Source organism: Pinus tabuliformis, chromosome 3_2 (genome assembly GCF_031772625.1).
Source record: "Pinus tabuliformis cultivar Carrire ecotype Pingquan chromosome 3_2, CPIR1, whole genome shotgun sequence".
Classification (NCBI taxonomy): domain Eukaryota; kingdom Viridiplantae; phylum Streptophyta; class Pinopsida; order Pinales; family Pinaceae; genus Pinus; species Pinus tabuliformis.
Genome location: NC_142302.1, coordinates 888006481 through 888019376, shown reverse-complemented (window position 1 = coordinate 888019376; position 12896 = coordinate 888006481).

Below are 12896 nucleotides of genomic sequence, written 5' to 3'. Positions count from 1 at the left end.
TGGATCACCAACTATTCATGATCGGGGATCAAGAACTCGAAATAGAGGTTGCGACATTTATTTCATTACCAGGTTGTCTAGAAAGGGACAATGGGTTCAGTTGTTCGGTTCACGCACTGGAGGAGAGAACATGAACATGCTCATTGCGAGGAATTGTCCAAGGACCAAAAAGACCCAAAGTGGGAAAATCGACATAAAGACCATTACAAATCTCCCACTTAGAACAATCCTGCATACTATGGCCCAAATAGGTGGGGCTCAAGCGTTGCATAAGGCAACAAAATCTCATTTCCAGTATGCAATCGAGTGCCTGAATCCCACGGTTTTCAATTGGAGTGAGGTTTGTTAGTGTGCATGAAGCGCCAACTTACCAAGTGTAAGCTAGGGAGTCTGAATCAATTTGGTTTCGGATCCATTTTGGTGACATTCATCCTAGAACGTGTACCATTATTTCACTATCAATGGTTAGAAGTGGATGCACCAGTGCCTATAGATCCACGATTACTCATATGGGGAGAGTTGATGCCTCGTCATGGAGGCAGCTAGCAGATGGCATTCCCTCCTGCAGTTTTTAGATGGCTGCATCAACAACTAATCATGGTTGACGATTGGGCATACACATGCACAAATTTTCGAGGAGATTCAGATCTTCCACTTCCTCCAAGGGCATGATGGACCGATTCAGGTAAAAACTATCTTTGAAGTTTTGAAGTTTTTTATTTTTATTTTTTTGTATGTGTACTGAGATTTAACTTATGATTATTTGTATATGTGGGACCAGAGAGATCTCCAGGGGTTTCTCCAGTAGCCAGGCAAGTGGCACACTAGATTGAGGAGTCTCCTTATGAGGAGGGAGCGGATCATATTGTCAAGTTAGAGTGTAACTTGGAAGCTTTAACCAGGGACATTCTAGAGTAAGCCTTGATTGATGAAGTGCCATTTTGTGCTATCATGAGCACCATGTGGGCGAATAGCAAACTCTAGTTTAATTTCTGCACTGTTGTAGGCTTATAAAGCCATGTGTCTCAGAACACAGATTTTGTCATTTTGATGTAGCAAACTCTTTTGCAAACACACACTCTCTCTCTCTCTCTCTCTCTCTCTCTCTCTCTCTCTATATATATATATACATGTTTTTCTATTTACCATGTCTATTATGGGATGCTTTATGATTTACATCTTTCACAAATGTCTATCTAATGCGCAGTTAGCCAATACATCTGTTAATGTGTTCATGTGTCTCAGAATGTGATGATAAGTAATAAAATCAAAGTATCCTCCCAAAAGATGAACTTGCAAATACATTCTCAAAATTTGAGGGTTTCTAACTTAATATTGTCCATTAAGTTGCATTACAATGAGTTGTGAATCAAGTTTCATGATTAACTCTCTAATGCCAAGAGTGATAGCCTCTGACAAAAGCTCAATGACCGCATTATATTCGACAATGTTATTAGTCGTACGACCTAAACATATACCTTGTAAATTCACTAACTCACCATTAAGGTCATAGATTACCCATGTAGCGGAAGATAGATTCCATGTACTATGACAAGAACCATCACTGATCCAGGAGGATCCTAGAGAATTGATCCAAGTGGATCTTCAGAAAGTACCAATGGCATGGTAAAAGGCTCAAAACTCAAAGTGGCAAAATTTGGATAAACTTAGCATCGGATCGAAGTGCTTGTCATCCTGATTCCAACAGTGTGAAGGACACTCAAATCCGAGTTCAAATGAAGAGGTTAGAGAAAGTGAAAGTTTATGTTTGACTTGTCCAAGTGACAGGCTGAGATGACGAGGAAAAAGTATCAGCGAATGGGGAAGTGCTAAGTGGTAGGCTGCCATTGCTCCCACATATTGCATATCGCAGCAAGGAGTAGAAGCGACTTAAGAAAAATCGTCCCTAGGCAAGTTGCGATGTGATAATCGCTTATCATAATCGCAAAAGGAAAGTGTTAAAAAATTGGCCCGCAGCAGAACCAAGGTTGCAATGTGATCAAATCGCAATCGCAAACTGCAGTGGGAGAAGTCATATGGAGCACCACCTCGGGATTCGCTGATTGCGATTTGTGATGGGGTTCTCGGATGCAATATTTTATATGTCATGTTTACTACTCCCGGCAAGTCTGCCGTATCGCAAAGTGCCTGTTGTTTTGGCTTGGGTCTGACCGCTGATTGCGCGGAACGCTGATAGTCATGCCGCTGAGTTGAATGCACAATTTATAGGAATTTTTCCATATTTCTAAGGTTGTTTCCATGTCTTATTTAGGCCTGAGAACCTCTATTGGGAAATCAAACCCACCTGCTTAACCTGGTCTATGGTTGAAAATTGCTCGGGTATTGAGGGACTTGTCGCCATGCTTATATAAAAGGCCATTTGTATCGAAAGAAGGCAGAGGGGATCAGAGGAATAGTTCATAAGAATTGCACGTAGTAGACCCTGACCTAGTAGCAGGTCGAGACCTCGCCTTGAGCAGCAGGGAGGTTTCGAGAAGTTGCAAAAGGCCTGATTATCCAAATTGGGTGTTTGGATAGGCGTTTTTGCACGATTTTTCGCCAGGGTTTCAGTGGTACTGTCTGTTTCTCAAGTTGGGCTGTCCATTATTTGTACATCTTCTAGCGTGGATGTATAAGGATTTTAAAGAATGTTTCTTGTACTTTTATCTATTTTTATGCCACTTAATGAATGAAGGCCTCCCCACTATTGAGCAGGGACCAGAGACATAGTCCAAATTGGACAAACTTCATAATCAAATCATTGTGTCATGGTTTTTTATGTTCTTCTGAATATTTCCGCATTGTTTATGTGCTTTTAAGTTCCATGGTTAATTAGATCTGTTATATGTAATTCTGATGCATCTGTAAGTAAAAGATCTTGGATCAAGTTTGGTATCGGAGTAGGTCTTTGTAGATGTGAATTGCATGAGTATATGCTAACCCAAAACAAGCTGCGAAAAGGAGAAGGAACGCTTAAGTCCTTTGATCCTGAAGCAGGATGTGCACAACAAAGAAGAAACATGGGAAATGAAGAAGCTTGTTGGGAAGAGGAACAAAATTTCCGCAAGATATTCTACAATATGGCAGAGAAAGTGGACAAGTTGTTTTCAGAGTATGAGAAGGCACTTGGGCATGAGAAGGAAGGTGTCGATGATAATAGATCAACAAATCATGAAGGTGGTGGAGAAGATCCTCCTCCCTCTCCTTCTTCAAGATATAGCTCTCATCACTCTCATCTTGATTCCAAACATTCATCCAAGAAACCATTCTTCAAGTTAGATGTAAAGTTTGACTTGCCAATGTACAATGGAGAGTGTAGTGCAGAAAAACTTAATAATTGGATAAGGCAGATAGAGGTTTACGGCTGGATCCAGCAGATCGAAGAAGATGAGGTGAAAGTCTGTTTAGCATCTCTTTAGCTGAGTGTCACTTCTCTCGTTTGGTGGGAGAGTAAGTTGCAGAAGGGCAACACAAAGTCAGGCAACCTTCTGTCCTCTTGGTCTAGTTTTATTTATGCATTCAAAGACCAATTTTACCCTTTGGGTTGTAAACAAAAGGCACTTATGGAATGGAAATATCTAAGGAAAGGTAAAGGCAAAAATGTGCAAAGCTTCAATGAAGAATTTCGGAAGCAAGCATTAAATCTGGGCATCTCATTAGATTCGCCCGAGACTGTAACTAAGTATGTAGGTGCGCTACATAGTTACATCAGACACTCACTATTATTGTTCGAGCCTACTACAATTTACACGGCCAATGTAAAGGATATTCATCTTGAAAACCGAGGCAAGAATGATAGATATGATCAAGCCAAGAAACCACCATTCAAACCTCAGCATGGAAAATTCCAGAAGAATGGAAAAGGGAAGGATAAGAAGAATGTTACAACCAAGAAAGGGGACAAAGCAACACCGTCTTGCACTCATTGCAAGGAAGATGGTCATGACTAGGATCACTGTTGGAAGCTACATCTGGAGCTGAGACTGAAGAGATTCAGTGGAAAGGGGAAGCAAAAGACAGTCGAAACAATGCAGGACCTTGGATCAGATTCTGGCGATGAGACATTGATCACAGCCGTAGGTGCAAGAGGTACTCTTTTTGTTAATGATAGTTTTGATGTGATTGGAAGTACTCGTTATTTGAATGAGCCTGTAAGTAATGAGGGAAATAGAATTGAGTTATTCCACATTAGAGTTATTATAAAACACACAAAGGTGGAAACTCTGTTTGATTCAGGTTCCCAAGAAAAATTAATCTCAGGGTCCTTAGTGAAAAAGTTAGGCCTGGAAACTAAGCCTCATCCGAGTCCATACCCGCTTGGTTGGGTAAGCGATAAAGGAAAATTACAGGTCACCAAGCAGTGTAGGGCTAGATTTTTTATTGCTTCCAAATCAGTTGATGAGGTAGAGTTAGATGTTGTGCCTTTGGACATCTATGGAATCATCTTGGGAAGCTCATATCTATATGACATAAAGGCAGGTTTCTTTCGGCATAAAAAAAATACCACCTCATAAAGGATGGGGTAGAATATATAGTCATAGCTCATCATACAAAAGTTAATGCTAGCCTTGTAAGTGCAGGACAGATTAAACGAGTGGTTAATTCCAACAAAGGGTGCATGCTCATGATAGTAAGAGCAAAAGAGGTCGAGATGGCTGACACTTTCAAAGGTTGTAATCCTGATCATAAGAAAGAATTGTTTGAAATTATTTGTTACTATGATGGATTGTTTCAGGAACCGAGAAGGTTTCCCCCAAAATGGGAAATCCAACATGAGATCCATTTACAACAGGATGCTCCTTTACTGAATAATGGCATGTACAAGATGGCATCTATCGAGATGTAGGAGATCAATAAACAGGTGCAGGAACTGTTAAATCAAGGAGTCATCACACCGAGTTCTTCTCCTTATGTCTCACCAATCGTGTTGGTTCCAAATAAAGACGACACATGGAGAATATATGTAGACTACAGGGTGCTAAACAAGATTACGGTGAAGAATTGATACCCTCTCCCTTGCATTGATGAATTTTTAGATCAGTTGAAAAATGTTGTTTATTTTACAAAACTGGATTTGCGTAGTGGATATCACTAGGTTATAATTGCAGAGAAGGAAATTTGGAAGACTACGTTCGAAACCAAACAGGGGTTGTTCAAATGGATGGTGATGCCATTTAGACTGTGCAATACTCCGGCCACGTTTATGAGGGTAATGAATGATCTATTTAGGCCTTTTCTTTATCATTTTGTGCTTGTATATTTGGACGATATTCTTGTATATAGTAGGACATGGGATGAACATGTGTGTCATATGAAGAAAGTGCTTGATGTTCTAAAAAATGAAAAATTGTATTTGAAATTGTCAAAGTGTGAGTTTGGGAAAGCCTCTCTGGTTTATTTAGGCCACATAGTTGGTAATGGGAAATTGAGGATAGATACCTCTAAAGTGGACGTGAATATGAACTAGCCCGAACCCACAAATGTTACAGAGGTCTGAAGTTTCTTGAGCGCGGTACAATATTGGAGAAGGTTCATTGTGAACTTCTCTATTATTGTAGCTGTTACACAACAATTTGTCACCATTTGTCACTGTCCCTTTTACCCCTCACCCGCACACTGGAGGACTCATTCCGGGACCTGTGAGAAGTGACATGACCTGAAACCACTTGCATCATATTCCTCTAAGTATGAGCTTCATTTTCCCTGAAGACATCTCTTGCAAAATCTCCATGAAAACAACTCTTTTTGCATTAGCGCGGGTCCTCAGTTCATTGCTCGCGCCAATGAGGGAAATCCTCTAAAAAGGGCGCGCTATTGGCGCTCTGTCTCAGAGTCGCACTCGCGCCAACCGAATTGAGTAAAGTTTTCAACCAACAAACTCCCGAAGGTTCTCTTCAACCCATTCACCAACTGAATCTATGTTGAGCTAGGATGGTTTGGCTTCGAATCTCCATAGAAGGGAAAGTGGTTTGCCACCTTTCATGGAAGTTTCCAAGTGATAAAGCCAATCCCATGAATAATGTGGTTGATCCTATCTCTTTCTTCTCTATCTATAAAAGCTTGCCTCTATGCCTTGAGCAAGCTAGTCATAATAGTTACAATAGTTCCAGTTCTAGCATAGTGATAGAGAGTTTGAAGCTGCAAGAGCCTTCTTTGCACCCATAAGGCCAAATATAAGTAAGGAGATTCTTGTCACCCAAAGAGAGAGAGGCTTGTTCCTCATCCCAACAAGTTTTGCAAGACTTGTGTAGCTGACTACCCAGCCAAAGGAGGATTTGACGTCAAAACAATGGTTGTATTCTTCTTTGTTATTTATTAATAATAGATGACTATCATTATGGTTCCACTCTCATTGTCTTATGTTTTATGTTGAGTTATATCTTTTCTGACTGATATATAATTGCATCTACTATATTTTATGCTTGTTTTCGTGTTGTTCTTTGCATGTGCAGGTGTCCAATCACGGAGATCGTGGGGATCGTGACCGGCCAAGGCAAAGGAACGAGGGTGATATCTCTTCTACGAATATTAGCGTTGGAATCCAAGTAGGTTCTCATCATCCACCTTTAATTTGCAATTAGGAACTTGCGTGATAGCATTGTTTGATTGTTGCTAGACCCGGTCTGGGCTAGTAGGGATCGCTTCTATCCGCAGAGGGGATTTACCTCCACAACAGTAGCGCCCTTGCACACATTGACCAGTGTGAAGCAGGCCTTTTAATGGGGAGGAAAACAACAAAAATCCTTCGACACGTTGAAAGAGAAGATCATCACAACACCAATGCTAGCCTTACCACACCTTCAACAGCCTTTTGAGATTGAAATAGATGCCAGCGGATATACCATGGGCGCTATATTGATGCAACAGAGAAATCATTTATGTTACCATTCGGAGACTTTCTCCGAGGCTATTGTGAATTATCCCACGTACGAAGGGGAGTTGTACACCTTGGTTCAGAGTGTAAAGAAGTGGAAACACTACCTGATCGACAAGGATACCATCATCCATACTGATCATCAGCCCTTGCATTACCTTCAGTCACATACCAAGCTTCAGCAAGCTTGTCATTTCAGATGGATGGGATTCCTCCAACAATTTCATTTGGTAATAAGTTACAAAAAGGGCGCCAGCAACAAAGTAGCAGATATGTTTTCTCTCCCTCCTATTTCTGCATCTATAGTTTTGCAAAGTGTTTCTTTATCGTTATAAAGTTATGATTTTAAGGACATCAATGCAAAACTGACTCGTGGATCGCAATTGGACAATTATTACTTGCAGGGAAATCTATTGTACCACCTTAGAAAACTGTGCATACCCATTGATGAAAGGGTACGTGTAATCTAATAGGCTCATACCTCTCTGGTGTCTGGTCATTTTGGGATTGAAAAAACTTTATTTCATTTAAAGAGGTTTTGTTTTTGGCCTCATATGAAAAACATTGTGACTCGCTTTGTAAAGGGTTGTGTGTTGTGTTTTGTTTCAAAGCCCTCTAATAAAAAACTTGGGGTCTACAGAGCACTCCCTATTCTGAGTCGACCATGGGAAAGTATGTCCATGGATTTTGTAGGAGGTTTGCCTATGTTTAGGAAAGGTCATGACTATTTGTATGTCGTCATGGATCGTTTTAGTAAAATGTGTATTTTAATGCCTTGTAAAAAGAAGGCCACTGCTTAGCAAACTACTTATCTTTTCTTTCAACATGTTTGGGTCCATTTTGGGTTGCCCATATCTATTGTGTTGGATTGATACTCTCGCTTTCTTGGAGAGTTTTGGACCAGCTTGTGGAGAATGATGAACACTAAGATGAAAAGAAGCATGACATTTCATCCACAGCCCGATGGGCAGATAGAGGTCGTCAACTGCATTGTGGTACACTTGTTACAAGGCTATTGTGGAAAACATTCCAATTTGTGGGATGAACAACTTCCTTATGTGCATCATGCATACAATTGAGAAACACATTAATCTATACAGAGCTCACCATTTGAGACATGTTTTGGCTATCTACTAAGGGATCCCTTAAACATGGTATTTGGGAAATATGACGATGGCAATGGACGAGATGATAGAGACAAATCACGGAAGTTTATTCAGCAGATACATGTGATTCATCAGGTAGTACATGATCAATTGGAGAAGAGTTAGGCTCGGTATAAAGCTCGACATGATAAGCACTGAGTTGACCATCAGTTTCAAGTTGGGGACAAGGTATGGCTCCACATTAGCAAGGATAGAATGAAGGGAGAAGGGAAGAAATTGAGACCCATTCGACATGGTCCCTTAACCATATTGGCAAATATTGGAGGCAATGCTTTTCGTCTTGGCTTGCTCGCTTATATGCAAATGTACTCAATGGTAAATGTTGAAAGCCTAAAGCTTTATGAACCTCCATTGATTATGGATACTGAGGAGGTTGCACAGATTCCTACAGTGAACGATTTTGCACCATATTATCTAGACAAGTTGCTCGAAGATATCATTCTAAACAAGAAAACCATAACTTCACGAAAGGTAGATTTGGAGTACATTTGTGTTGGCTTCAATGGAATGCATTCGAGCAAATCTCAATGGATGGAGAAAGAGAAAGTGAGGGAGTAATTTCCTCACTTTCCAATGGACTGAAAAGGCTTTTGGTGGTCCAAAATCTCTAAGTGGGGAGGATTAATCCAGGAGGATCAATGGAGGATTGATCCAGGAGGATTGATCCAGGTGGATCTTCAGAAAGTACCAGTGGCATGGTAAAAGGCTCAAAACTCAAAGTGGTAGAATTTGGATAAACTTAGCATCAGATCGAAGTGCTCGTCATCCTGATTCCAATGGTGCGAATGTCACTCAAATCCGAGTTCATATGAAGAGGTTAGAGCAAGTCAAATTTTATGTTTGACTTGTCCAAGTGGCAGGATGAGATGACGAGGCAAAAGTCTCAACGAATTGGGAAGTGCCAAGTGGCAGGCTACCATTGGTCCCACATATCGTATATCACAGCAAGGAGAAGAAGCGACTTAAGGAAATCACCCATAGGCAAGTTGCGATGCGATAATCACTTATCGCAATCACAAAAGGCAAGTGTTAAAAAATCAGCGCTCGACAGAACCAAGGTTGCGATGCGATCAAATTGCAATCGCAAATCGTAGCGGGAGCAGTCATATGGAGTACCACCCCAGGGTCTTATGATTGTGATTTTCGATAGGGTTCCCAGATGTGATATTTATATGTCATGTTTAATACTCCTGATGGGTCCACTGTATCGCACAGTGCCTGTTGTTTTGGCTAGGGTTTGACCACTGATTGTGGGGAACGCCGATAGTCATGCCGTCAAGTTAAACACATAGTTTAAAGGAGTTTCGCCATATTGGTAAGGTTTTTTCCATGTCTTATTTAGAACCAAGAACCTCTGTTGGAAAAATCAAGCCTGCCTGCTTAACTTGGTCTATGGTTGGAAATTGTCCAGGTAATGGGGGATTTTCTACCATGCATATATAAAAGGCCATTTGTGTTAGAAGAAGGCAGAGGGGATCAGTGGAATAGTTCATAAGCACTGCATGCAATAGACCCTGACCAAGCAGCGGGTTGGGACCTCACCTTGAGCAGCAAGGAGGTTCTGAGAAGTTGTAGAATGTCCGATTATCCAAATTGGGTGTTTGGATATGCGTTTTTGCACGATTTTTCGCCAGGATTTCAGTGGTATTGTATCTTTCTGAAGCTGGGCTCTTCGTTCTTAGTCCATATTCCAACGTGGATGTATAAGGATTGTAAATAATGTTTCTTGTTCTTTTATCTCTTTTTATGCCACTTAATGAATGAAGGCCTCCCCACTATTGAGAAGGGCCCATAGACATAGTCCAAAATGGATGAAATCCGTAATAAAATCATTGTGTCATGGTTTTTTATGTTCTTCTGGTTATTTTTGCATTATTTATGTGCTTTTAAGTACCATGCTTAATTAGCTCTGTTATATGTAATTTTGATGCATTTGTAAGTAAAATATCTTGGATCAATCACCAAAACTGACGTAACGGTTGGATGACATTTGCAAACCAAGTAGAGCACGAGGTAAGGAAAGGAAAACATTTGCAAAAGAAAACTAACACACCAAAACCGCACTACACACTAATGAAAACACACTAATGTACATACGTATAATAATTCTTTAGGTAAATCCTGTTTCGGGGCTTAGCCAAAGAATTTCCTTCATAATCTACTAACTCATAGGCACCTTTTTGTAAAAATCATTCGACAATGTAAGGCCCATGCCACATTGGTTCAAATTTCCTAGCTCCCAATTTATCATTGGCTTGATCATATAGCAAGACGAAGTCACCTTAAAAAAAATGCATGGAGAAATAGTTCTATCATATTGAGCCTTAACTCGTTTCTTCTAGGCTTCAATTACTAACGTTACAAGACGACAAGTTTCATCGAGTCTTTCGAGGTAAAGTAAATGTTCCTCCTCAGGTGAGGTATCAGGGAGTAATTCGACAACTAGTTTCAGTGAAGGAATTTCACACTCAATTGGAAGAGTTTCCTCTAGACCATACACCAACTGAAAGGGTGTGAATCCAGTGGCAGTCTTAGTTGCAGTTCGGTAAGCCCAAAGAGTTGAAAATAGCATGAGATGCCAATTTGATTTATGCATCCCAATGGTGCATTGAAGCATGGTAACCAAGACTTTGTTGACTGCCTCAACTTCGCCATTGGCCTATGGATAATAAGGATTTGAGTTGTCATGATGCAAACCCAACTGAGTAGTGAGCTCTGTGATCATGTAATTTCATAAATGAGTTCCATGATCAATAACGATGGCATGAGGGACACCAAATCAAGTTATAACATGGTTGAAAAGAAGTTGAGTGGCATTTTTACTATCAACATCATGTGTGGGCATCGCTTGGACTCATTTAGTGAAATAACCAACGACGATGATGATATAACAATGCCCCCTAGCCGAGTGAGGCTTACATGTCATGAAATAAATACCCCATTTAGAAAAGGGGTCGACAATAACAAATGGGTGTAAGGGTGTAGGTGGGGCGCATTTTTTATGGTTGTAAATATAGCAAGCTTGACATTTTTGGACTGCTAAAATGCAATCTTTAAAGCCCGAAGGCCAGAAATAACAGACATGAAGGATTTTCTGAGCAGTAGATATACTGACATGTGACCATCACAAGCCCCAGAGTGGCAGTCATTTAGGATACTCTCAGCTTCTTCGAGTGTCAAACATCTACGAAGGATAGAATCGACACCAACACGGTACAAAGTATTGCTAATGATTCGATAGGGTTGGGACTAATGTCAAATGCGACGACGTTCAGAATTGGACAACTCTGATCGAAAATTTTGGCTTTGGAGATAAGCAATAATATCCCCGTACCATGGGTCAAGAGTGTTGATGAGAAAGAGAGTTTCATTAGGAATGAGCTCATCAAAATTCGTAGATGTGTTTGCAGAGGGAAGATCACAAATTAATTCAGCGAAAACCAATGATTTCTTTGATTTTCCAGTAAAAAATTCCAAATCAAACTCCTAAAGACCAACAATCCACATAGAATACTTTCCACCCAGTAACTGACGAGTCATGATGTAGGTCATGGGGTTGTAGTCAGAATTCATGGTGGTTTTCCACAAGAGAATATAGTGTCGAAAGGGTTGAACAACGTGAACAACTGCTAAATCTAGTTTCTCAACATGGGCTTATCGAGTCTTAGTATCGATAATATTTCGTCTTAAGTAGTAAATCACGTGTTCATTTCCATCATCATCATCCTACGCTAATTCCATGGTAATAGTACTATCGGTTGCATCCAAGTACAAGAAGTAATTGCGGTGATAATTGGGGGGATGTAGTAAAGGAGCACTAATGAGGGTGTCCTTTAATGCATCGAAAGAATTTTGAGTATTTTCATCCCAAATAAATGGGATCCCCTTTTTCAGCAAACGAGTAAATCCCTTGGCAAGTTTAGCATAATTGGGTACAAAACGATGGAGGAAATTAGCTTTCCCTTGCAAGCTCTGCAACTGGTGTAAAGATGATGGAGGGGGTAAATTCACCATGGCCTCAACTTTGAGGGGTTCAATCTGAATGCCTTCCTTAGATACCAAAAATCCTAGGAGATGACCAGATTCGATGTAGAAGACACACTTATGAAAATTCAAGCGTATATTGTAGTGTCTACAACGAAGAAAAATCACTCGAAGGTGGTTAGGATGATCATGACTCTTAGTAGAATGGGTCGGTAAGTCGTCAAGATATCATTGAACGATGTGTTTGATGTCATGAAAATCATAATACATTGCTCGTTGGAAGGTAGCGCCATCATTTTTCAACCAAAAGGGTGTTTTTTGTAGGCAAATGTTCCCCACAGATAGATAAAAGCAGTTTTATGTTGATCAGCGGGAAGAATGTTAATCTGGTTGTAGCTAGAAAAACCGTCCATAAAAGAAAAGATCTCACTCCCATCACATTCATTAATGATCTGGTCTATAAAATGAGTTGGATAATTATCTTTCAAATACGCCCAAATGATATCGCAGTAATTAACACAAACGCGAATAGTCCCTTATTTTTTAATCACAGGGACAATGTTCGAAACCCAATATGTTAATGGAATGGGGTAAATGAAACTAGCCTTTAGAAGTTTTTCAACCTCTCCCTTTATAGAGGCTTCCTTTCTAGGCTGCACTGGGTGAAGATGTTGATGAATAGGCTTCGCGTTTGGATCAGTAGGAATTCCGTGCAACACTATGCTCGGATCTATGCCAGGGATTTCTTCATATGACCAGGCAAAGACATCATGAAACTCCTTAAAGAGGGCAGTGTAAATATTGATCTCATCTTGAGAATAAGAAAACTTGACATGGATGTTCTCGACAATTCTTGGTTTAACAGAAATGTC